Source organism: Typopeltis vanoorti, chromosome 25 (assembly GCF_054136105.1).
Source record: "Typopeltis vanoorti isolate ZY-2024b chromosome 25, IOZ_Tvanoo_1.0, whole genome shotgun sequence".
NCBI classification, from domain to species: domain Eukaryota; kingdom Metazoa; phylum Arthropoda; class Arachnida; order Uropygi; family Thelyphonidae; genus Typopeltis; species Typopeltis vanoorti.
Genome location: NC_143573.1, coordinates 51,978,436 through 52,005,001, shown reverse-complemented (window position 1 = coordinate 52,005,001; position 26,566 = coordinate 51,978,436). Strand labels below are relative to the sequence as shown.

General features: G+C 34.6%; 1 protein-coding gene across 1 annotated transcript in view; it reads right to left on the bottom strand.

The window, feature by feature from the left end:
- Positions 1–4,455, bottom strand: part of LOC150092746 (proton-coupled zinc antiporter SLC30A1-like) — a 296,774-nt gene extending 292,319 nt beyond the window's left edge. The window contains exon 1 of the mRNA XM_090414536.1: positions 4,389–4,455. The gene's annotated coding sequence lies outside the window, so the exon portion shown is untranslated. The remainder of the gene's footprint in view (positions 1–4,388) is intronic.
- Between the last annotated feature and the right edge of the window lie 22,111 nt (positions 4,456–26,566).

Here is a 26,566-nt window from a genome sequence, read left to right as displayed (position 1 = left end):
TTGTCTATTATAAAAAGTGATGAATTGTATTTTATAATAAACAACAAGTATTCATTGATTGTAGGTGTGGGTAACCGTGCACAAAATTAAATAGTATGTTATCTTATCCTAAATCTTTATTTTCTGCTTATTCTAAAAATAGGAAAGAATATAAACAGGAACCAAGGCCGCCCCATGCAGTAGCATATTTTCTCACCCTTTCCTCCTTATTTTTCGTACAGTTTATGCCAATTTTGCCGGCCCCAAAAAACTTGTCGCCCCGTGCAAATGCATATTTCCACCGTCGGTAGAGTCGGCCCTGTCAAGAACTAAGAAGGAGTCGAAATACTGATCGTTTCCTCCTCTTCTGTCACTTTATCCCCTGGTCAAATCGACTTAAGTTAAATCAAGCTCATGTTATACTCGGAAAGCAAAAACTAAATACGTTACTTTTCGGAATGAAACACTGCATAACAACTGCCTACGAGAAAATAAAGGCTTGTTGTTATTTATAAAAGTACCAAAACAGGTAAAGCGAGTTTGCCATGTCAATTAGTTGCATATTATGTTTTTCCAACTTTCTTTACGGCAGGGAAAACCCTTCTTCTATATGTGTCAGTCCAAGGGCTGTGATGCTATTGACTGCTCGTCTACTGCGTAAGCTAAGCCTTTAATTAAGACCATGGAGCGAATTTTGTTTATCAACTGCGTATATTCACTGGAATTATTTGTTTTGTGGGAGTTGAAACCCGAATTTCCCCAAAGCAAAATCTCTGAGAATGGATGCATTAATTTCGGTTGTAATGACAACTCGACTCTTGGCATTATTTTATTTATTCGATACAGTTATGCACTCTTAGCCATTGAAACTGTTTAGACCACATATGGCCAACCCCCGGCCAGTGGGCCGGATCCGGTCCTCTACTTCTTTTGATCCGGTCCTAATCTATTTCAGCGAACTTTGTCTGATTCATGGTGGGAGAAAACATGGTGTGTTCTACTAACATTAAGCTGACGTCATATGACTTGCGCAAAACACACTATGTTTTCTTCAACCAAGGTCTCTTTCTCACTTTGACTAGCGGCGTGTGTGAACGTGTTACAACGTGTCAGTTCGGTACTTGCGTTGGTGTTGTGCTTTGTTGAGTGCCTGCATTGATGTTATGTTCTGTTCGGTGCCTGCATTGATGTTGTGTTCTGTTAAGTGCCTGCGGCATAGAAGACAGTTTTGTTTGACAGTTCTGATTATTGCTTCTAAATTTGGGACAATGTCAGGGGTTATTGCAAAAAAAATAAAAGAAAAGTAGATGCAGAGAATCGTCAATTTCAAGACAACTGGACGGAGAATTATTATTTTATTATGAATTAAGGTTTGCCTGTATGTTTGCTGTGCAACGAATTCGTATCCGTCAACAAAGAATACAACTTGAAGAGACACTTGACTTCGAGACATGCGGATCACCCAAAAATTGATGGACAACTACGAAAAGATGAAATACAGAAGTTGAGGAAGAACTTGAGCAGCAGATGTTCAACAAGCAAAGAACGCAGCACCACAGCATTGTCAAAGCCAGCTTTGTGGTAAGCGAAAAAATCGCTAAGCATTCTAAGTCATTTGGTGAAGGAGAATTTATCAAAGGATGTCTGCTGGATGTTGCAAGTATAATATGTCCTGAAAAGAAAAAAGACTTCGAGAATATTCGTTTGTCGAGACGTACTGTTGTCCGACGGATAGAAATTATGGCTGATGATATCAAAAAAAAAAAAGTTTAAAAGAGAAGATTGATAGATTGGAAGCATTTTCAATTGCTTTGGATGACAGCACCGATGCCTTCGATACAGCACAACTAGCAATATTTATTCGAGGAGTGGATGCGGATTTCAACATCACAGAAGAATTATTGACGCTTCGGCCGTTAAAAGGAACAACTATCGGTGAAGATATATTCGAAACAGTCAACACAGCCTTCGAGAGATTTGGGCTTAAATGGAATTCACTATCTGGCATATGCACTGATGGTTGGTGTACAGTGGGATTTATTGGAATAGTTCATGAAAGAGCAATAGAACCACAGATCCATCCGGAAAATTTAACAAATTTTCACTACATTATCCACCAACAAACTCTGTGCGCAAAATCGATTAAATTCACAAATGTTATGGAAGTTGTAGTAGCCAGTATTAACTTTATTAAGTCACGTGCACTTAATCACCGCCAATTTAAGGAGTATTTGGCAGACCTATTTTCGGATTATGAAGATGTGTCTTATTATTGTGAAGTGAGGTGGTTGAGTAAAGGTAAAATGTTAAAACGATTTTATGATCTGAGACAAGACATTGCAGATTTTATGGACATAAAAGGAAACACAATTAACCAAGTAAAAGATGATGAGTGGGTGTTTGATTTAGCATTCCTTGTAGATGTCACCAGATACCTAAACGAACTGAATCTTAAATTGCAAAAACAAGGACAATTGGTTCATGAACTGCATGGACATGTCAAAGCTTTTTGTAATAAACTAAGATTGTTGAAAAGTCAAATAAGAGCTAAAAATTGTTATGATTTTCCTACTCTAGCAACTCATAAAAATATCCCTTATAATTGTTATGGAGATGAACTGAAGGCACTAATAGAGCAATTTGATACAAGGTTTGCCGACTTCAAAAACAAAGACTCCACATTCGCTATATTTGCTCGTCCGATGGATGCTGACGTAAATAATGTGCCAGAAAACTTACAGATGGAACTTATTGAGCTTCAGAAGGATTTAGTGCTAAAATCACAATTTAACAACATTGCTTTGACGGATTTTTATAAATTTTATTTGGTGGAAGAAAAATATACAAATTTACGCGCCTTTTCAAGAAAAATCATTTGTCTTTTCAGCAGCACATACATGTGTGAACAGTTTTTTTCGAGGATGAAATACAATAAATCAAAAATTCGGACATGATCGGACAAGAATAACGGACGAAAACCTCGAAAATTCTATGCGATTATCCTTAAGTAATATTAACGTCAATATCGATAGTCTCGTAGTTGAGGTACAAGGCCAATCTTCACATTAAATTGTTATGTCGTTCATTATATTATAAAATTTATGTAGAGCTTTATACCAAAGCATTATATTATAAATAAATGAAATATGAAGTAGCAACTTGTTTTAATTCATTTAATATTAATTTATTTTAATTAATAATTTGGTCCGGCCCTTGACTTGGAGACAGAATGATAATTTGGCCCCCGAACTAGGAACGGTTGCCCATGCCTGGTTTAGACGATAAAAAATAAATAAATAAAATTAAATAAAAACTTTTACTTCTATCGTCTTAAGCCAGTTAATTGTACTGCTGTGCACTGAGTGACCTATTTTTTCTCCACTAACAAAAGAAACTAATTTCGTCAACGAATTTTGAAATATTACGCCGAATAAAGATAATGATTTTTCTCTCAGCTGACTTAAAAATACTTAATTAGTAAAAAGAAGTGTTCATGATAATTTTAAATGGATTTTTAATTTTTAAATTAGAAATATTGTTTGTCAATCTCACTGGAGACTAACAAACAATATTTATATGATTTCGTTATTACTTATATTATTATTTCCTTGTGACAAATTCATTAGCGAAGACTGTTACAGCACATCTAGTAATTTTTTAATGCAAGATGTTTTATTTCTTTCAAGTAGTATCTTATTTAAACTGCATTTCACAAATCTAGATTAAATTATTATATATAAAACTGCAAAGAATAAATAACTGTCTTTCTTTATTTCAGTGGTAAGAAAATAAAGGCTTAAGCCTCGTTACTTAGCTATTTACTACTATATAGAGCTATTTAATTTCTGTGCGGATACATAACTTCAGTAAGCCTGATGTAATAAAATTTTTTTATATCTTAAAGTTCATTATTAAAACGGAAGTAAGTGCTTTATGACATTCTGTTATTTAATATCCTTTAATAAGCAAATCGTGTTTAGTTATCATCATGTTATTATGCTGTATATGTTTATTGCATTACGAAGCTCAAGGAGTGTTAAGGACGGGGGGGATGAAAAATGTGGTAGTAAGTGACAAAATCAAAAAGTTGAATATTCATTGCAAATGAATATTCAATAACAGTTACAAAAGAGATTTTAGCACTTTTTAAGCATTTACATTTTTAAACACAATTCCAGAAATTCATGCCATAGAAAGTGCTGGAATACTATATACACTGAATAATAAACACCTTTGTAAATTTCTCAAGTTATAAACAGTGCAATTTAGCTAGCAGAAATAATGAATGGTTTAAAGAGCTGGGATTCTCAGACCAAGAGGAAACGAAACTATTATTATGAAACTTATTAATTAGTATGCACTGGAATGATTTCAACATGATTTAGACCTTCAAAAAGAACCACACCTACCATTACATGCATCGCTGCGTTATCATCTGCTTCTTTACAGGAACTTTCCTTGTTTTTGTTAATAATTCTTGTCAGTTATTTAAATACATCTGTGTTGTTTTATTTTTTCTTTTCCGGTTGCATGTATCCGCTACTTTAAAAGCGCATATTGAGACTCATATCTTCTGCTAAATATTTAAAATAAATGTTTAAATCAAAGAGACGACTAGAGCAGACGAAACATAAACACATTTTGAAAATTCGCGTTTACTATTTGTTACTTGAAAAACGCTTTACGCGGAACTGCAGTGCCACGTTTAATGTACGAAATTAGAGAAATATTGGAAATTATGAAATGAGGAAAAATGTGATTGATAAAAAAGGACAAAAACAACAACAAAACACTGTTAGCTTTTTATGTTATGTGCTTTTTTGGAAAACTGCTATTGACATGTGAAAAAAGGAAGAGACATATCATATCATACCTAATCAAGAATTAATAATACATAATATAGTAATATAATTTATTTATCGATTACATAATATATGGCAAAGAACCATTATAAATTAGAAACGACATGGTCACATAATTCTAGCAATGCTGAGCATAGAAAATGGAGAATAAATTATTTTCAAATAAAACTAGATGTTTTGGGATAAATCATAAAAATTAATCTTGATGAATGATAAAAACAAAATCATGTTGTGCAGAGGCCAGGTTAATTTCTTTTAGGGAAACTAATTTCAGCAGCTTCCCAAGCTGATCAATCTCTGACACAAGCAAGTAAGATTTTTCCTTTTGGAAAATCGGAATTTTAATCTCGCATCTGAGAAGACTGGACTGTAGAACTCTCACTATTTTAAACAATTTCTAAACCCTATTACCAATGCAGATATTAGGGTTTAGATCGCACAATGGTATTGTGGCATTTGTCTACCTTACTCTCTACTCGATGCCTTGAAATTCCTGGATAGACATGATTTCAGTTAAGGGTAAAGACCGGCTGCCTATTGATTTCCAAAAGTTGGTCAGAGATGAAGAGATTTGCCTTTGCGTTTACTTCTTTTAGTCACTGACTACAAGCTTTTGCTGCAAGACTTTCTTCTTATTCCTGCAGCACCGAGTTAGGTGACCACGACAGAGGTAAGTAGAGTATTTTTTCCTGTAAAATTTGGTTTCTGCCCAGCAAGCTCAAAAAATTCAGACGCAGAAGTCACACTATTTTAAATATAATATATATATTTTATGGTTTAGAACCATTAAATGGCGGCACTTATCTACATAATTTCACCTCAGAAAGTTTCGATTCATTGATAGCTTCGAGCTAGGCTGTTAGGGATGGCTGAAAGGTTAAAGACTAGCTGTCCCCAATCTTCAAAAAGTTAACTTTGGGCTAAAGGTGCTCTGCACAGTGCCTTTTGGAATATAAAGTGTTAGAGATTTTTTTCCCAGCTTCTCCCCTACCTCAACTAACGGAGATTTTTACTAACTGCAAAATTGCCATCTAGCGGCAACTGCGACAATTAGTGAAGTAGATATGTACCAACCACAATATTGTTATCTAGAAGTAGCTGCAGAATTTATTTTGACAACAAATGACACTAATGCGTTGGGGACAATGTTTAAATAAGTATTTGAACATTTCCTGTATTAGAACCAATCAATCATATCTATATCCCTCTCGTCACAAGTGGCGAATATTGATTTACCAGGCAAACAGATTATAGCTCTGAGAGTCGACTATATACAGTAGCGAACAAATTAATCCTCAAAAGCCGAATTTGTCAAGTTTTTCGTTTTAGATCGTTTTTGTTTCACTTCGCAATAATTTTGCCTTTGGTTTACTATTTTCGGTTTTGGTTTTAGCTCACTATTTTGGTTGAGAGCTGCGTGTTTTAACTGTCTCTACATTGTTTATTAATAGTGTTGTGTGTTTTTATATAGTGTAAACAAGTTGACATTCGTAGTGTTTTTATTCATTTTGTGTGGCTATAAAGTGGATACATCTCCAAGAAAGCGTTCAAAAATACGTATTCTTTATCAACACACATACACGGCTCAAAGACAAATTGCCAATGAGTGTGGTGTTGGTTTAAGTACTGTTAATGCACTTTTTAAAGAAATTTAGGGATACAGAGCCGACGCTAGGGTCTTTGCCGCCCGCATGCAATTTCTATCTAAGCGCCCCTGTAACGATCCGGGAGTGTGTGGTTCTTTTACGATAATAAAAATTTAAATTATTTGAAATTTCTTAAATAAATTTTGACAGAACAGCCACACGTTGGTTCGCTAAATGTAACGAACCGGGGGTATTGACTAGGCAGGATAATCGTTAAAAACCTTCAAAAATATTCAAAAAATTCTCAAAAGTTAAAGCAAATTTTGATAAAGCCACTTCGTTTTAATCATTGAATATAATGATACAGGGATTATAGCCTTCTCACCGACCCGAATCGCTAACAAAATTAAAATGAATTTTAATTAAAGTTAAAATTTATTTGAACTAAAGTTGCATTTTACAAGTTATTAAATTCTTAGTAACTTGGAAAAATTTTTTAATAATTTTTATAAGTGGAACTATCTTTTAGGAAAATAAAAGAAACTCAAGATAGATGAGAAAATAAGAAAAGGATTCAGAATTAATTAGAGCATTTAATATAAGTATTCAAAAAATAACATCTTTACAGAATAACAAAAATAAATTAAATTACATAAATATACTCGAAATTTTTTTTTATTAAAATTTTAATGTTTTTGATTTCGTATTCACAAAATTAGAAATAATGGTCTTAACGTCTAATTCCTCACATATATCATTTTCAATAGCTATTAACGCCAAACTAACAAGCCTTTTTTTGTGACATACTTGTTCTTAAGTAGGTTTTAATCAATTTTCAGGAAAAGGAACGTTGACTGCTCGCTACACTAACAGTTAAGGTTAATAGTATTCTTAAAGCAATTGAAAAGTTAGGGAAAGATAAATTATTGGACATAATAAAATTAAGAATATCGAAAGGGCTTTTGAATATTTAAATTATCCTTCCGAAAAATATCCCGGAAAGCACATAACTTGTCATATATTTCTATTGAATTTACGTCTTTATTGTCGCAGTCCTTCAAGAGAATCTCTAAATCGTCACAATTTTTTCGTAAATCTTCGTTATTAATTTGTAGTAATCTATACAAGAAATTAAAATTATCGTAATATGTTTTTAGTTGTTCAAAACGTTCTATTAATGAACACATTGCAACGTCTAGAAGTGTATAAAACACATTCACTCTAAATTTATCTTCTGGCGATTGTGGCGTTTCGTCATGATGCTCGTAGTCCAATTGTCGTGTCTTCTTTCGTCGTCGAACTTCCGTACCAGTTTTAAATTCTTGTTCTCCATCCACTTAGTTATTTTGCCGTTTTTAGAATTTCTTTAAAATTTGTATCTGATCGATACTCTTGTAAGAATATTTTTAAGTTTTCGATAGATCCTAAAGCAAATGAAATGTTCATATTATTGTCTTGAAGCATTTTACTCACAGGGTTTATTAGGTTAAGTAAACCATGCCAAGTTATAAGAGAGCAAATAAATTTGTAGTCCTTTATTTTAGCACATAATGCTTGTGCTTCATGCTGAGTTTCTTTATTAAAATTTTCATTATTTAAAATTCCAAAAAGTGCATCATAACTCCTATCATAACATCATCTCCTAACTGATATCGTAGAGGGCAGATTTCATTAATTTTACTTTCCCGTCGCATTTCTGATGGCTGTTTCAATGTTTTAATTTTTTTACGAATTTTAAAAGGATTTCCCAACGTTTGTAAGAGAATGAAAAGAAATTGTATATTTCTTGAATAATTGCAAAGAAACTAATTGCATCTGCATTCACTTTGGTTGCATCGTTAATGATTAAATTTAGAGTATGAGCAGCACATGGCACGTAAAAAGCTCGAGGATTTTTGTTCAAAAGCAAATTTTGGAGCCCATATTTTTTCCCTTTCATATTTGCCCCATTGTCATACCCTTGACCTCGCATGTCTTCAATGGGAATGTTTTCCATTTTTCCAGTTGTTCCATTATTGTTGCACATAAACCACGTCCTGTGGAATCTGATATATCTGCAAAACCTAAAACGTTTTCTCTGATCTTGACAATTCCATTGTCACAGGAAACAAAGCGAATAATAATGGTCATTTGTTCTGTTTTACTTGCATCAGGTGTGCAGTCTAAAATTATGGAATAATATTTAGATTTTCGAATTGATAATAAAATTGTATCCCTGATTGCGTTACTTAAAGTTTCCAATATTTCATTTTGACTGTCTTTACTCAAATAGTGTACCCTATTGTTTCGTTGTAGGGCCCTTTCAACATGATTTTCCATAACGGGATCAAACATAGTAAACAGTTCGACTAATTTTAAAAAATTGCCGTTATTCCTTTCACATAATTTATCAGATGATCCCCAAAAAAGCTAAATTTCGACTACCAAGGAATTTTATAATTTCAATCAAGCGTTCTAAAACACTTGACTATTCAATTTCATACATACTTTGAGTCTGGAAATCAATAGTAGTTTTGTTTTTTTAAATTTTTATCAAGTTCCTTCCATTTTAAGAAATTTTTCATGTAAGTCAAACTAGTCTCATGTCTATGTAAAGTTGTACTTACATTTCTCCAATCGTTATAACCTTCTACAAGACTCAGTAGGTGATTCAGTTGATTCAGTAGGTGCGACAAGTTTGCAACAAAAGAAAAAAACAGAATTTAAAGTTTCGGAATAAATGAGCCATGTTCTTGGCATGAGCTCCCGTTTTCCATTTTTCAATTATAATACGTGTCGCCAAATTCACGACCATATCTATCGCTGGGATATATTATATTTTTATTTTGAACAGGCCCGATTTCAATTAAAACGACTCGTAATTCTTCATCAATATTTCCCCATTCACCTGGATCTTCTAAATTTATAGACACTAACAATGTGTTAGTTTCGTGGTCAACTACAACTAAATCTTGTTGTAGTTAACTAAATCCTAACTATTTTTCACTTAAATCATGTTCAATTATCTTGTTCAATAGTATTTTCATGCCACCTGGATGATGTGCATGGTTCTTCAACTCTGATTTCTGGTGTATCGAGTTGGTTACAATCTGCATCAGAATATTTTATTATTTTAACAAATTTTTTAAGAGTCCCAGTTTGTTTCTTAATATCTGATTCTTTCGCAGCATGACGCTTACGATTTTGTGCACCGAATAACTTTTTTTTTTTAAATTTTTGATTCCATTTCTATTTTATACCCACAAGAAATTATTACACAACACGACACAGAGACGAAATAATAGTCGGCACTGAGCTACTGTCAGTAGCCTACTAAGATGCGTTAACTAGCAACAAATGTTTTGTACGAAAATTCGTTTCTGCGCATAAAAACCGTTCACCGTTTCATTTCACTTTAGATAGATTGCAGTAGACACAACATTCTGCAGGCAAACATTTAGCCTGATCTAGCTGCAAAATTATAAACAGCCGGCTGATCAAAGAGGCGGCAATATACTTTTTTTTAAATTTTTATTCGGTATATCCGGCCTTATTTATTTTAATACTGATCATTCTAAGAATTTTTTGTTTTATGATAAAAATTTTGTTTCTTAAAAATTAGCTTATGAACCGTTCCCTGGCGGCGGCGGCTCCCCCCCCCCCCTTCCCCCCATCGTTGTGGCGCCCGCATGCACCGCATGCCCGCTTCTTCCAGCCCTGGATACAGGTACCTTTTTCCTGACAGAAAAGGAAAATGTGGGTGAAAAAGGAAAACTACGCTTACTCAAGATCGTTTATTAGTTAGGAAAAGAAAAATGAATCCAAGATTGTCTGCTGTAGACTTAAATATAGACTTGGCAGCTAATGGGATTAATGTTTTTGAAATGACAGCACGTCGAAGATTGTTGAAAGCAGGGAGGACTGCCCAAAGATAAATAAATAAATAAAAGAGAAATAACTGTTGCCAAGGCTATGCAAAAAAAGAGGGCAAAAGTATAAAAGACTGGACTGTTGAGAAGTGGAAGAAGGTCATATTCTCAGATGAGAGCCATTTCTTTGTGCAAGGAGAGCGAGTAATACCCTATGTTCGCAAATCAGCGGCTGAGAAGAATTCTCCCACCTCTTCTCACCTTCCTTCCTTCTTCAACAAGCACCCAAACATCCAGCTAAAATGATATTCTGGGGTTTTTACATATGACCATTTTCACTTGATCCATGATTACTTGGGCCCATTGAGAGGTTGATGAAAAGTGACCAATGTATAAAAATATTAGAGAAAACACTAGTCCCACAGATCCAGAAAGACAAAGAACTAATCTTCCAACAGGATCTCGCTCCATGCCACGAAAAAAATGAAAGAGTTCCTCAAAAATCACAACATCCAATTGCTTCAGTGGCCAAGTAACTCTCCTTACACTAACCCAATAGAAAATTCTTAGGCCATAGTGAAAAAGAAACTTCGAAAATTAAATTGTAATACAAAAGATAACTTAATACAATCCATTATAAAAGTATGGTTTTTCGAGATGCAGAAATAAAAAAAAAATGTTATACATTGGTAGAGTCCATGCCTAAGCGAATTAATGAACTTATTGGTAACAGAAGAATATATAAATTATAAATTATTAGGTAAAGTTGGAGTTTAATTTTTATAGTTCTTTTCTTGAGAAATTAAAACTTTTCTTTAAAATGTGAGATGTGAGTGTTCGGATTAATTTGTTCGCTATTGTATGTTCATGTTGCTCATGATACACGCAAAATTTTTGGGCCATAGTGAAAAAAAAATATATATATATATATGGTAGCTCAGTGGAAGCGAAGTGGCGCTTGCGTCCTCTGAGCTTCGTCGCTAAGTTAGACTTAAGTTTCAAGTCCAGTCACCGACTGGAGAAACTTTTTCAAAGCCTTTCTTTAACCGGTTCCCGAGTTAGTCGATCTCTGGCACAGGCAGGCGGGTTTTTCGTCCCGTAAACTCAAGAAGGGTAGGTACCAAGAGATGGCAGCACTTGTTTGCCAGCCGCTTCATTGTGGCTATAATTAGTGATAGACATGGGCGAGCTGTCTCTAATTGGCTACCGGTGGAGATTGAACTGCCTATTCAGTCTCCAAAAAGCTAGATAGGGTCTTAAAGGCCTCGCCTACAAGTTTATACACACACACACACACACACACACACACACACACACACACACACACACACACACACACACACACACACACACACACACACACACACACACACACACACACACACACACACACACACACACACACACACACACACACATCAGCTGGACAAGTATACCGAATTTGATATCTGTTTAGTGGAAATTGTACATTCTTAAGCTTGAAAGCCATGACAGGAAACAATCCCGATCTGCTTATGAAATTTTATGAGATTCCAAAGGAAAGCAAACGACAATAAACAGCCCATGAAGATCATTTGCTTATCGAATGAATCATTTTTAAGTTTACTAGTTCTGTGAATCGTTATAATATTTGTGCTTTCAGCAAGCACCTTGAGCATTTTAGATAATAAAATTCTGGTATAAAGCAATTAATTCACTAGGTTCGATAGACCTTTTCATTATTCACAAATAAAAATTATTAAACTTATTACTGGACTTTGGTCAAAAGGGTTTAATTTTTCGAAACCTTTAATTCAGTATCCAAAGAGAAGCAGTCTAACAACTCCTTATAATGATAAATCTTTTCATTGATTTTAAAAGAAAAAGTTTATTAGATATAAAAAATAAATCAGCTAACACCTTTTATTTCCTTATAGGGAGTAGGGGAGGCCTTTTAACCCTATCTAGCTAGTGGAGACTGAATAGGGAATTCAATCTCCACCGATAGCCAATAAGAGATAGCCGATACAAGACTATCACTAACTATAAGCAGCAATCGATGAAGAGACTGGCAAACAAGTGATGCCATCGTTTGGTACCTAATCCTGACACGATATGCTTTTGTCTGAAATAGTGTACCTTCTACAGTCGATCTCTTGCCCTTTGCCAGAGATCGACTTATTCGGCAACCGGTCGAAGAAAGGCTTAGCAAAAGTTCCTCCAGTCGGCAACTAAAAGTTTATTAGCTGATTTTTTTTTAATTTATCCAACCTTTTCCGGAATATTTTTATTTATTGATTATTGGTCAATTGTAATGCAAAGCGCTTTCAATGAACTAGAAACAACTCCACTTTCAATTCCACACCATTCATTATTCATTGCTTCGTTAACTCAATGAAATATGTCAATACTTCTGTCCTTTGCTCTGTTAATCGATAAATTCAACTGTGTTATGCGGCGGGTGAAGCTTAATTTTAAATAGTCTGGACCTTGAAACAAGTTTAATTCATTCAAAACTTGGAAAATACACGAAGTACAACAAAGTACAACTCACATTTCAGCTTGGGGGGGGGGGGGAATAAAAGAATTCTTCATTTAACAGAAACACGACTACTTCGCGCAGTTCACACAGCTTCTTTAATATAAACTCGACCTTTGGTAACCGAGCGAACTTCCTCATGCATTAATAATGTGGTACGAATAGGTCCTATTTCTGAATTACATAACTAAAATTAAGAACGCTAGATATTTTTCCAAGATAAATCACATGCGATTTATCTGCATCTACTCGTTCACTTGTATATATTTCAGTATAAAAAATTATTATACAGAAATCTTAAGAAGTGAATGAGTCAAACTTGAATGCTACTTAAGCTGATCTCACACCAGTCATATTTATTGTCCCATCAAAAGGCTGAAATGTCATCTATCGTTTAAAAATCTGTGTTAGATATTCCTTGGAATGCGTGGGCTCCAGTTACATGTTTCAGTAAAGTAAGAGGAAGAGGTGGTTTTGTCACCCAAAAGGTTTTTATTTGTACCTGCTTTGCAGAGCATAATTAAATTCTCCTGCATGATGATGTGTTTTTTTAAGCTTTCGATATTCGAACATCTATCAAAAAGATGCATTAAATGCATATGCCAATGTTTATTGTGACTCGAAATAATTTCCTTTGTCTTTTCAGTTCCTTCTTATTTAGGCTGAACGGGAGTTATGTAATATTCCGTATTCATGAAAAGGTAAGACGATAAAAAGTTTTATTACATAAACATATTGAGCATACCATTACTTTTCAGTGACAGAACCCATACAAAAATTTAGGCAGACGTATAGGGGGAAGACTGTATTTCACTGCGATCGTACCATGAATATTTCTCCGATGAGGTTATCTTACACATCAAATTTCGGTCTTTGAACACCTTATCATAAAACTTCTCACTCCATGACACAATTTTGTCTTACAACTGACATAGCTCATTGTCTCAACACTTAATCTAGATTTCTTCTTTGACCACAGACTGTTCATAACAGAAAATATTCTCTCAACAGGTGCTGTACTTCCTGGAAGACAAACAATAAACTCTACAATATTACAAAAGTCTTGAAAGTCTAGGCGTTTTTCGCTCATTTCAGAAAAAATCTGTACCCATCCATCAGATCAGGAATGTTTTCTTTATTCCATGTATCAACTGCCTCACAATTATAGATTTTATGAGGGTTCACTTATCGATACACTAGTTTCTTCTGTTTCTGTGCATGTGATGAGTTCCTCGTTTAGGCTGTCCTGTATTTCTTTCCATTCAGGTGTCTTCCTTAGTAGCACCCACTTGAACTTCTCAGTGTTTCGTAAACTGCATTTCCACTTGTTGACATGTTCTAAGCTGGTTTCATAGAAATTCTCAACTACCTCAAAAAACTTAGCTTCGTTAATTTCTCTTAATCTACTAACATTTTCAGTTGTTTTTTTTTTTTACATCAGTAGTTACAAAAACTTCCCTTTCTCTGGACACTAAATTGTAGCGTCCACAGAAAGTGAAGTGTTTGTAACTACTGTAGCTGAAATATTATCTTTTTCAATTAAGCTAATGTATGTTTGGAATGTAGACACTCGATTTCTTGCAAATGACAACCACAATTTCAAACAAAGATCTTCAAACAATTTTCGCAACATAACAGAGCATTTTTCTTGAGAAAGAAAATAAGAACGAAGCCCATCAAATATGCTTAAAATTCTGTCAATTGATAGACCCAAGGACAAAAATCTTGTATTTCCATAATCTAACAATTTAGTCTAATTGTTTCTTGCAAAATCACAAAACTTTTTCAATTCTTCAACTCTGACTGTGTATATATTGAAGTATTTGTATACTTTCACCACAAAACATTCAATATTAATTGGTCAGCAGTCGACAGCAAATAATTGAGTATAATATGTGTCCCGCAACCAATACCGATAATCTGCCTTTTCAGTTCAGTTTCAAGTTTTTGCCACACATTATTTTTGCAACTACCAAAATTGATGTTCGTGTTATCTGCACACACAAAGTAACAATTTGTTTTGTAAGGCATATTTTTCACTTACTTCCTTCAACATAGCACACTGTAGATCAGATGTTTCACCAGGTAAGGAAATAAAGTGTATAATTTGGTCTTGAATACCACAATTTGACAAAACGTACTGCACAACGATTGGAAAAAGTTTGACGTCTTCTTTGTTTGATGCATCTAAACTGACTGTAATGCTTTTTGTTTTATTCAAATTCTTTTATTTAAATTGATAAAATGTTGGTAATTATTGCTTCTGATTTCGTACGTGCTGAAGAAAATTTTGCTTCATAAATTTTATTTATCAATGTCGACAAGCAGTCATTTGCGCGAAGACTTTGGCCGTGACGCAAAGTCTTGATGATAAGCAACAAAAGCATCACTTGCTGCAATTTTATCGTTTTCACTATCATCACCACGTCTCACCATAAAGAGTTGATGTTTTTAACTGAAGCCAGGGTCTTTTCAGCATCTTTATGTTTCTGGCTACGTAGATGTTGGTTGATGTCGCTTCTGCCTAGCAATGAAAAAATTGACATTACAATGTTAGCATACCACTTTTGTTCCATCATTACACAGCTTTTCCAGTTTAATAAATTTGAATTCTTTCTGGAGATGGTCATTAAAACTGCAGTTTCGCTTCTTTGACATTGCAAGGATAGACTTAAAGCTTTAAAAAGATAAGACTTAAAACTTTAAAAAATATGAAATTTAAAACACCAGCATTCAATAACAAAGCCACCGGTTAGCATACAGGCAAAACAAAAACTAACGCTACAGCAGAACAGACGCCGCGTCTGAGACGCGCAAGTGTTGCCAACATGCATATTTTATTTTCTCTGAATAAAGCACTGCAAATATCGATATTTAATATCGAACAATGCGATTCCATGATTATTCAAATTATTGGTATCCATGATATTGATATATGCTTATAGGTTATGAATAATAATTTATGAGTGAAAATATTAAAGTATATTTATAGTTTTCATTAAAATGGGACAAAATTGACATTTTTATTAAAACGACAGGATGGCCAGGAAATATAAAAAAAATCGTTACTGTCCCGTTCAAAATGGTACGTATGATCAGCCTATTCTTAATTCGATATAATACAAAAACGGTGGTCTTACTTCCATCCCCATCCTCTAAAAATCTATGCATTTTAACGATAGTAAACTGAATGACTGAGTGAACCCTTTATTGTTTTATATGCACAATAAAAATTTGCTTTATGAAATCATCAATAACAAAATCGTTCATTTGGAACATGAAAGAGAAACTCTCCCCTCCCCTAATTTGACGCTATAAACACACGGTAAAATCTTTTGCTAATATTATTTTTTGAGATATAGTTAATACATGCATATTAAAGATGAATCTCTGTTACCATATTCTAAACATTTCACTTGTCCACGATCTTTCATCGCTACAAGAACAACAAAGTAAAGTCCATCATACTTCGAAATTTTAAAATCAAGTGACATATAGCTACCAATATTCCCTCTGTATATGGACAGAAATATTTCACCTACTGGCTGATAAAATGATGGCGTGAACAGCCATGAACGAACCAATATCACCGATACGTTAAAGTTTGATCCTCCAGCCATTTTGGACAATATTGCATGCCATGCTGAGGATATTTCCATTCAACACAGCAGACGTGCATAAACATTCAAAAACTTGTAGAACAATGAGACAAATCACTCAACATGTTTGGAAGTTATATTAAAATATAGTTTAAGATTTCACTTTCGTTTTGATATTCAAAATTATTCATGACACTTTTTTTTTTTTTTGAGGGGCTGTGGTTGCTTTCGATTATATTTGTTGTATGACTTTATAATTGAATTTTCATATTTCTTCCTTCATAAGTTTCGTTTCTTGATTGTTTTGCATCACTGTTATGCTTTTCTTTGATTCTGGACATATGCAAATTTATATTATTTAATTGCGAAAAAATTTTACATAAAATTGTAAAGAATAAAGGCTTATGTCATTGTTGTTAGAAGATAATGGTGTCCGTCTCTAGAAGAAATTCACTTGGGAAAGAATGAACTGAATGGGGGGATTTCATATTCCAGTCAAAAACAATAAGGGTTTTCCTTAAGATATGTCAATCACCAGGCAGCACAAGTGACCAAAAGAGAATTTGAGAAGGAAAGCATGTGCAGCGAGAATTAGTCCGGGAGTATTTAGGTGGAGCAACGACCCACCCCCACACAGACATATTAAAACCACATTCATTTTTATTCTACTTGGCAAATTGAAATATCTTAAGTTAACTAAACCTGTGAACGGATTTCATCGATTTTCAGAAAGTGTCTCAGTTGAAAGATGGAGTTGCTCAGTACTAAAGCAACACAATTTTCAAGTCCTGGTAAACATATTCAACTTATTTACCCAGTAGAGTAACGAGGGTATGAAGCGCCTGTGGCAAGTGTCTAACTTGCGCCCCCCCTAACCCAACGCAAGTGTCTAACTTTCGTTCCCCCAACCCCAAAATGGCAAAAATTTTGAAAAATTTAAATGTAAAAAGTTAAATTTTACTAAACGTAATATGTTAAATACACTTACTATTAACCCCATTAAAATGAATTTCAGTGTGTTGCAGAATTTGTATGTCTAAAGCGACGTATTGCCGAAATTTTAAAATACAATATAAAATAGCGGACTTTTATATCTATTTACTGAGGGGCTCCGCCCCCTGGTAGGCCAGTTCTCCTTGAATTATGATGACTCGAATTTCGAAGACTCAACACTCAGAGTAGCCCCTGAGTGTCGAGTCTTCAAAAGGGGGCCTACGGCGCCCAACCCCCCGAATTCCGGACTGGTAGGCTGGTTCTCCTTGAATTCTGATGGCTCGAATTTTGAAAACTCGAAAGGGGGTTCCTCCTCCCTGGCACCTACGGCGCCCAACCCCCCGAGTTTGGGACTGATAGGCCGGTTCTCCTTGAATTCTGATGACTCGACTTTTGAAAACTCGAAAGGGGGGATTCCTCCCCCCTGGCGCCTACAGCGTCCAACTTTCAGGATAGTTGGACCGAAAAATATGGTTTTGTGCAGTCGTTTAATAATATCGTGTGCTTGATTTGCAAACGTGCTGTAGCCATACCAAAAGAACACAATATAAGGAGACACTATGAAAGTCTGCATTCTACATTTTCAAATCTACCCGAACTACGTAAACAAAAGATTTCCTTTTTGAAACGAGAATTGATAGGTTAGCAAGTGATGTTTACAAAACCTATTCAAGATTCGGAAATCGCAACAGAAATAAGTTTTGAAATATCTCGCCTTATAGCAAAACGGTGCCGACCATTTACATACAGAGATTTCGTTAAAGATTGCCTTGAGATATCTGCTAAAAAAACTTGTCCTGAATCAGCCAAAAAAGTTGAGAAAATTCAGTTAAACAGGAGGATGACCGTGCGAAGAAAAATTACTACAATTTCGGAAAATGTAAAGGACCAATTAACATCTTATTCAGAGAAATTTGCTTATTTTTCATTAGCTATTGATGAATCAACTGACATTACTTCCACAGCCCAGTTGTTAATATTTGCACGTGGAATAACACAAGAGTTTGAGGTAAGTGAGGAGCTGATTGGAATGAGTTCATTGTCAGATCAAACGAAAGGCAATGACATGTTCACTGGGCTTTTGGAACAGTGTTCCAAAACTGATTTAGAGCTGACAAAATTATCAGGTATCACGACTGACGGAGCTCCTTCCTTATTGGGGGCTAATTCTGGATTGGTAACATTATTGAAACAGCATTTGGGACGGCACGACGATGAGTTGATACAATTCCACTGTATAATCCACCAAGAGAGCTTGTGCCCTAAGAAACTTGGATTTGAACATGTCATAAAAGTTGTGGTTTCAACGATTAATTTTATAAAATTCCGTGGCCTTAATCACCGACAATTTAAAAAGTTTCTTGAAGACATTGAAAGTGAATATGGTGACTTAATTTTTTACACAGAAGTGAGGTGGCTAAGTCGTGGACAAACATTGGAGCGGTTCCTAAATTTAATTCATGAAATTGAAATCTTCATGACTGAAAAAAACAAAAACGTCCCTAACATAAAAAATCCGGATTGGTTATGTGACTTAGCCTTTCTGGTTGACATTACTATTCATTTAAATACATTAAATACGCGACTTCAGGGTAAAGATCAATTGCTTACTCAACTTTACTGCCACAGTTTGTCTTTTCAGTGCAAGTTAAATCTATTTCAAATCCAACTGAAGTCAGGGAATTACATCCATTTTCCTAATTAAAAAGTTCAATGTCAACTTCGAAACTGTGTATGTTGAAAAGATTGATAACTTGATATCAGCCTTCAAGGATCGGTTTTCTGATTTTAAAAAAGTGAAACCGTTGCTAAGATTTATTTAGCAATCCTTTTGCCATTTTGCCCGAAAATGCACCCGAATCAGTACAGCTTTAACTCATCGACATTCAAAACGATGAGAGCTTGCGAAATAAATTTAACGAAGGCAATTTATTAAACTTCTATCGTTGTGTCGATAAAAACAAGTATAAATGGCTAGATAATGCATTAAAATGTGCAAGCCTCTTTGGCTCAACATATATTTACGAACAAACTTTTTCAGTCATGAATATTAACAAATCGAAAAATAGGAACCCGCTTGACTGATGAAAATTTAGAATCAATTTTACGGTTGGCTACTACAAAACTCGAACCAGATATCAAAACAATTGTCAAATCAATGCAATGTCACGCATCAAATTAAATTCACTTAATTTTTATTACCTTTTTTGTAACAATTAATGATAGGTATAAATAAAATAAACAATACATGGTAGATAACTTTCAAGTTTTTTTTTGGCGGCCCTCCCATAAGTAACAGTGGAACTATGCGGCTCTCGGCCTTAACAAGTTTGTACATCCCTGCTTTACACTGAAGGTGCGAACAACAAATGCATGACCATTCCAGGATATAGATTCTGTATAGGTCCCGTTAGTAGCGTGGTTAAACTTGGAGAGTTGTGTTTTTCCAGCCGGAGTCTGCTTCTGATACTTGGCAAGAATTCCGTTTTTAGATGTTTTCCATTCTTCTACCCACAAGTTTAGGCTTATTTCTTCTGTGTTTTCATAGCAGATTTAGAGTAATTTTGGTAACTTGTTTCTAACCGTTCGTTTTTAGCCGTTTCTTTAGACCGCTGATCGCTCTTTCGTTTCCTGCTGCCCTAGTATCGCCCACGAGAACTTGATTTCCCGTCCTTCCAAAGGGAGATTCCAAACCAGATTTCGTACCTGGTTTTTTATGCCGTCTACAGTGCTTCTACTGTCCCTGTAGATGCTGTCGTTTGATGAGAGGTGTTGAGTTCGAATTCCCGGAGATATGTAAGTGAATGAACTATAGCAAGTTGTTCTGCTTGCTTGTTGGAACAGTTTTGCTTCCGTCAGTGTATACACGGAAATCTTCACTTTCAGAGCTGTGCGTGCACATGCATATTTCTCTATTTTCTACTCGAATAAATGCGTGTTAAAGTGTATAAAAGTGTAACCGTTAGTTTCCTTGCTATGTTTTAATAGTATTCAGCGGTGATTAAGTGTAAAAAAAGTTGGTGTCATGCAACATTTTGATGATGGAGGGGTAATCATTGTACTTTTTTCGCTGTTTTGACATCACTCAATTTTACAGGGAATAATAAGCAGCATTTTGTTGTTATTTTGTTTTTCGGTCCCTGTATACTTTCCTGGTAACACTCATGATGCTAACTCGGCAGGGAAAAAAAGGCTATTGTAAGTTTGATGGTGGTTTTTGAGCAGAAAAACGTTTATTTTTCTTGTTTTTTTTAAGAACATTCTTTTGAAAAATAAAGCAGGCCTAGAGGATTTATTTATTTTATTATAATTTCTTTTCTTTAGAAGATTGTATCATTCATCGATATTACTGACTGCATATTTAGCATTTTCCAGTACGGGCAGCGTAGCAGATGTTTTTTCCCGCTAGGTTTGAATTTCATGAGTCATTTTTACACGTTATATCTTGTGTTTGTTTTACAACTCTTGCAGCTAGAAGCATCTGGGAATCAGTGGGGTAGAAACTGAACGATAACAAAGCCAGATAACAATTACAACATTATCACGGACTTAGTTATCACAAATAGCTCTGGTGGAGGCACATACGGAATTTCAGCAATACACAGAGTGTATAACTTTAGCAGATGAGCAGGTGTTCAGATTTCAAAGAATAGTCTATTTACTGTCACAGGATGTTACCGGTCGTTCTTTTTGTTTCGGGAGAACTGCAAAGAATGCAGTGATAAGTCTCAAGACCAGTGGCGGCTTGTGGCTTGAAATCGTGGGGGTGCTGCAACTTTCGCAATATACATACACACTGTAAGTACCAGTGGCGCACTCAGGATTTAACCTTTGGGGGGGGGGGGGGCAGTTGAGTAGACGTTTTGCGAATACACACTACACATCGCATACGACCTATAACTGAGCATCTACAGTGATCGGTAATTCATAAGTAGCACACAACATAAATTAAAAAAATGAATTTTAATTAGGAAAAGATTTTTGGAAATTTTTCTAGTGTTTTTTCCTTTTCTTTGGGGGGGGTGCCCGGGCCCCTTTCCCCCCCTCTGGTGCGCCACTGGTAAGTACAGTGTATTCGTGTTTGGATAAAATATCCAAATTATGGTAAAAATTTAAAAAAAAATTAAACAAGAAAAAAATTGTTTAATTAATGTTCAATAAAAAATTAAATAATTAAAGATATAACAAATGTTATGTCTTTAATTGTAATGTCCAAATATTTAGAGACGGGGTAAACACGATAAGCACTACGAACACTCTACTACTGGCGCAAACTGCATATAAACAGTGGATCTGCGCGACGGACAGTGCCGCATTACGCTAATATCTCGCATCTCACAATGATCTGCATGTGCTTGCGAGCGTAGAAAATACTAGCAATATGACACTGTGTCATATGACGCAGTGCTGCTAGCGTCCTTCGCCCTCCTATGTGCTACAAGATGGATTTTTATTATTTTTTTTATAAAAAATAAGAGAATTTTTTATATATATATTATATACAGTATATAAAAATATAAGAGAAGAACCTGTGTAGCTCAGTTGATGTGGCGTTTGCATACTGCGGCGCTAGGCCGCACGAAGGAAGACTTGGTTTCGAGTCTAGTCGCGACTAGAGGAAATTTTTCTAAGCCTTTTTTCGCCGGTTCTAAATGGCCTCGCCTACTCCCCGTATACGGGAATAAAAAGGCGTTAGCTGATTTTTTTATTTTTTTTAAATAAGAGAATTGTATAGGGTTGGTGATGATAAAATTAAATATTACAAGCGAATATAAATAAATTAATAAATATATTTATATATCGAGAAAAATTGGGGGTGCTGCAGTCCCGTAGTGCCTATGCACGAGCCGTCCCTGCTCAAGACTCTCTGGAAGTTCTGTGTAACAACCACAATAATGATAATAAGTACGTTATTTGAATAGAATGAAAGAGCTGGAAGGGAAAAAAAAAACTATATTCAAACGATGTGTTTCCTCAGATTTGTAGTACAAAACCAACATAGTAATTTTTTTTTTTTTTTTTTTTTGCAATCAGTGAAATTTTATTATTCATACATGATGTATGTATATATATTGTTAATATTTGCTACGCTCGCAAGCATATGCACGTCATAGTGAGATGCGAGCTATTAGCGTAATGCGGTGTGTGTGTGTGTGTGTGTGTATGTGTGTGTGGACGTCTTTCCCAATTTTTGCTTTCCTGTAAGAGTTTACAAACCCAACATGTTTAACCAGTTTATCTCTTCTACTTCGGATCATAGATGACAAAAAATAAAAAAATAAAATAAAACTATATACAGATTTCATATTGCTTGAAATTTCATGACTTGACCAGACTAAATCCATCCAAGAAATACAATCGCACTTACCTAAGAATATATATATAGTAACATGAAGTCTTATAGGCGCATTTTACAGTATTCATATCTTGTCGCATGTTATTTCTGGGATCTAGATGAACTGAACAGATATTACGAAATTCTTTGTCTCGGTTCATAACAGTATTATTGCTTAGTGACGTCATTCCTTATGAAAATAGTTGTATTCCAGTCTAATTTTGCTATTGAAATGACTCCATATTGTAACAGAGATCCTACATATATCATTTCATTAAATTCTATCCAGCCAGTATGGAATTATTTATATCAGTTGAAATCGCATTGCCAAATTTTGCCAATTATAATGTTCCGATTGAAACTAAAATTTAATCACGTGGGCATTGTGGTATATTATCTAATTGCCAAACTTAATTTACTTCAATTCACACAAGGGGGAGAGCGGATATCATTGTTGTGTATAATTTCAGCTAGACTACACGGAACAACACTTGCGTACAACAGAAAGACGAACAAAACGAATCCAATAGGTGCTAAAATGCATTTGACGAAACAAAAATATATATGTAAATTCAGTTGTGAACATGAATGCTGTTGCTAAACAAGAATACCATTACAAAACGAAAGTAATGCTGGCCTACTTGGCCAAGTGGATAAGGAATCCACTGTCCAAATAAGACTATCGATGAATCCCACCACGGAGGTGAATGTTTTTAGGTGAAAGATGAACTTCATCGCCCAGTATGATACCACCATCCCTTGCTTATTGGAAGTATGAAGTGGCTTGAAAAAGTTCCATCTTTGTTCTCTAAATCAGGTTTTCCGAATTCTCTAATCACTTATTCCACCAAGCAGTGATAATACTATTGTGCTATAGGCTATCAGCCTTTCGTGGATAGGACGCACATAAAAGAAAAAAAAAAAAAAATCACCTTACTCGTTTGCAGTGCGTCAGAGTTTCATCACAATAGCGAATTTCTTTAATCTTCTTTCATTCTTCCAAAAAAAGCCACATTGAAAAAAAAATCCCGTATTTTACTCTAGTCGCACGATATGTTATCATCCTGACGTATTTCATAGCAGACCACCAGATCTGGTCCATATTACTCTTTTTGTATACATTGGGGTTTTTCTCGTGAGGATGTAACAGGTTTGGTGACCTCGAGCAGTTCGTTAGTCTGTTTCTGAAAGTGACTGTCTTTATTTGGTTATTTCTGTTTCAGAATGCAGGTCACTTTTCTCTATGATAGATATTCTTTATGTGACTGAGTCCTAGGTATTGTATCAATTCGGGGGGGATTAAACTGTTGTACTTTTTTTTTTCTTAGCTAATGTCACTCAGAATACTGCTCTCTTTTATGTTCTAATTATTGTTTTCTCCTAACAGTCAAATGCGTTTTTAATTTTTGTTTCATGCCTATTGGGTTAAGGATTTTTTTTTAAATTAAATTTATATTTTTGTGTTTTTATTTCTTTTTTACATAACCCAGAAACGCTAACCAGGCAATAAAATCCAGTAGTTGGTTGGAGAACTTACTTTGGGTCAACCATGCTGGAGATTTGGGTGATGCGAGGCTACATGCAAATTACATCATTTGTATATAATGTATAATATAATATAATATATTGGAGTGGATTTTCGCGTATCGAACTTTTAGTTCAAAAAAATAAAATAAAATATACCACTACTCGTTTCCATACTGCTCTATAGATTATCAATTAATAGAATGAATAAATCCTCTAATCCCATTTTATTCTCCAACGGGAGTGGGGGCTCATTTAGATCTAAACAACTTTTGGAAATTATTAAATTTTGGGCAACTGGCCTCCACCCTTAGTCATCACCAAAAGTTGAATTCCTACCTACCGATGTTTTTGAAAACTTCCTAGCGTGAGTTCTACTGTCGATTTTTCTGAGTTATAATGTAAAAAAAAACAAAACAAAACAAAAAAAAAAACACGAGTTTCTGATACTTTCTTGCACCAAAGATCGAGTAACTTGGGAATCGACTAAAAAAAAAAGGGGGGGGGGATAGAAATTCATATGCAATGATGAACATTTAATGATCATCTAATTAAAAATATATTTAGGAATTTGTTATCCTAAGTTCTTACAATTGTTTATTTATGTTTGTATTATTACTATTATTTCTTTGTGTGTGTGCATTCAATATATCAAATGTTACAAGCCAAGCAAGATGCTTCACAATCAACAAGTATTTAGTTTCAGTTATTTCCTTATCTGCGATAAGGCTAGGTGTATTCTAAACTAAAAATTCATAGCACGTACTAATGGAGAAAAACCTGAACCTGACGAGAGCACATCTGACGGCGAGTGATACGACTTCAGTTCGGTAATATAGGACTTGCTCTTGCTTTTGATTACAATAATTCAAAAAGCATTTATAAATAAAACATAAGTGTCTTGCTTCAGAAAACTGCTTGTTTTCGTTTGTGTGATATTAACGACAATATCTCTTGCAACGAATTTTTGTATTTGATGTTTCCACTACTGTTTGTTAATCTCTCAGTTGACTGTGACTCAACAAATATGATTGTCTGAGAATTCAGTGTTTGTAAAAGTGATATTAAAAAATTTATCTACAAAGGCGGTACTGCAGATTATTGCCGAATCGGAATAATGAGCCCTTTAATAAATTAAATAAATATTCCAAGAAGAATCTACTATTTTAACGACGACAACGTGTCCATGAATAACTGAAATTAATGACTATACTTTATTTCGGTCATCGACTTGAGCTCATTTCATTAGCTACGTTTTTTTTATTTATTTATTTATTTATTGCCATGTAAAGAGCATCCGTGTTATATTCGAATTATCTGCTTTTTTTATTATTTACCACTTTTAATAGATATTTCATATTTCGATGGCCGCAGGTTAATTTCCCAGTGTTTGAAATGAAGCGGATGCAAACTAACGTTGATTTTACTTCCAGTTTGAGGCCTTGAGACTCATCCTTTCTTATGGGTGGGGCGTTCTGACTTTCTAACGCTACTACTGTGAAGGACTGATCATCGCTGTGTGCCTTGTGAAATAGTCGAGAAGAAAACCTTGGGGGAAAAATTGGGGGGGGGGGGATGACCTTCTTTACAGGTTTTTCCTTATTCTGATATCTTAGTTTGGGAGGGCTTTCGGAATTTTAACTAGTCGTGTTGTTAAGCAACTCAACGCACTTGGCAGCTATACATGAACTAAATTACCTACCTGAAAAAAACAAAACAAAAACCTATACAGGCTTTAAATTATGTGGTTTTCAAAGCCATCTACAGTATATACATATATAACGCATAATATTCAAATATTAAAATAATCATTTTTCGTATTTCATATTTTGTCACTTTTGTTATGTTAAAGAAATATAACATGTAAATACGCAAGTTTCGATAATATTCTATGATCGCACTTGTCGCGTTTAAGAATGGAACAGAAATGCGACAAGTGCGATCTTTATTTGCAAAACTTATATAAACTTTCCTCTCATCTAAAACAGGGTTTGAAACCCAGTCATTCTAACTAAAGAGAAAGCGTCCGATGATAAAATATAAATGGTTCTCTTGTAAACTCAGTGCCCATGTAGCATTGGATTATATCTCCTTTTATTTATTTATTTATCGTATGGCTAATTTTATCTCAGAAAATAAGTAACACTAAATTCTTCGGGGGGGGGGAGCTCTTTAATTACAAACATTAACTGCTTAAAAACAATTTGTATAAAACTAGGTAGACGCCGTCGCTACGCTAACAATTTCTATGAGCGTAGTAAGTAAGAAAAGAAGTTTTTCCAACATTAAACTCATTAAAAATTATTTACGAGCAGCAGTGAC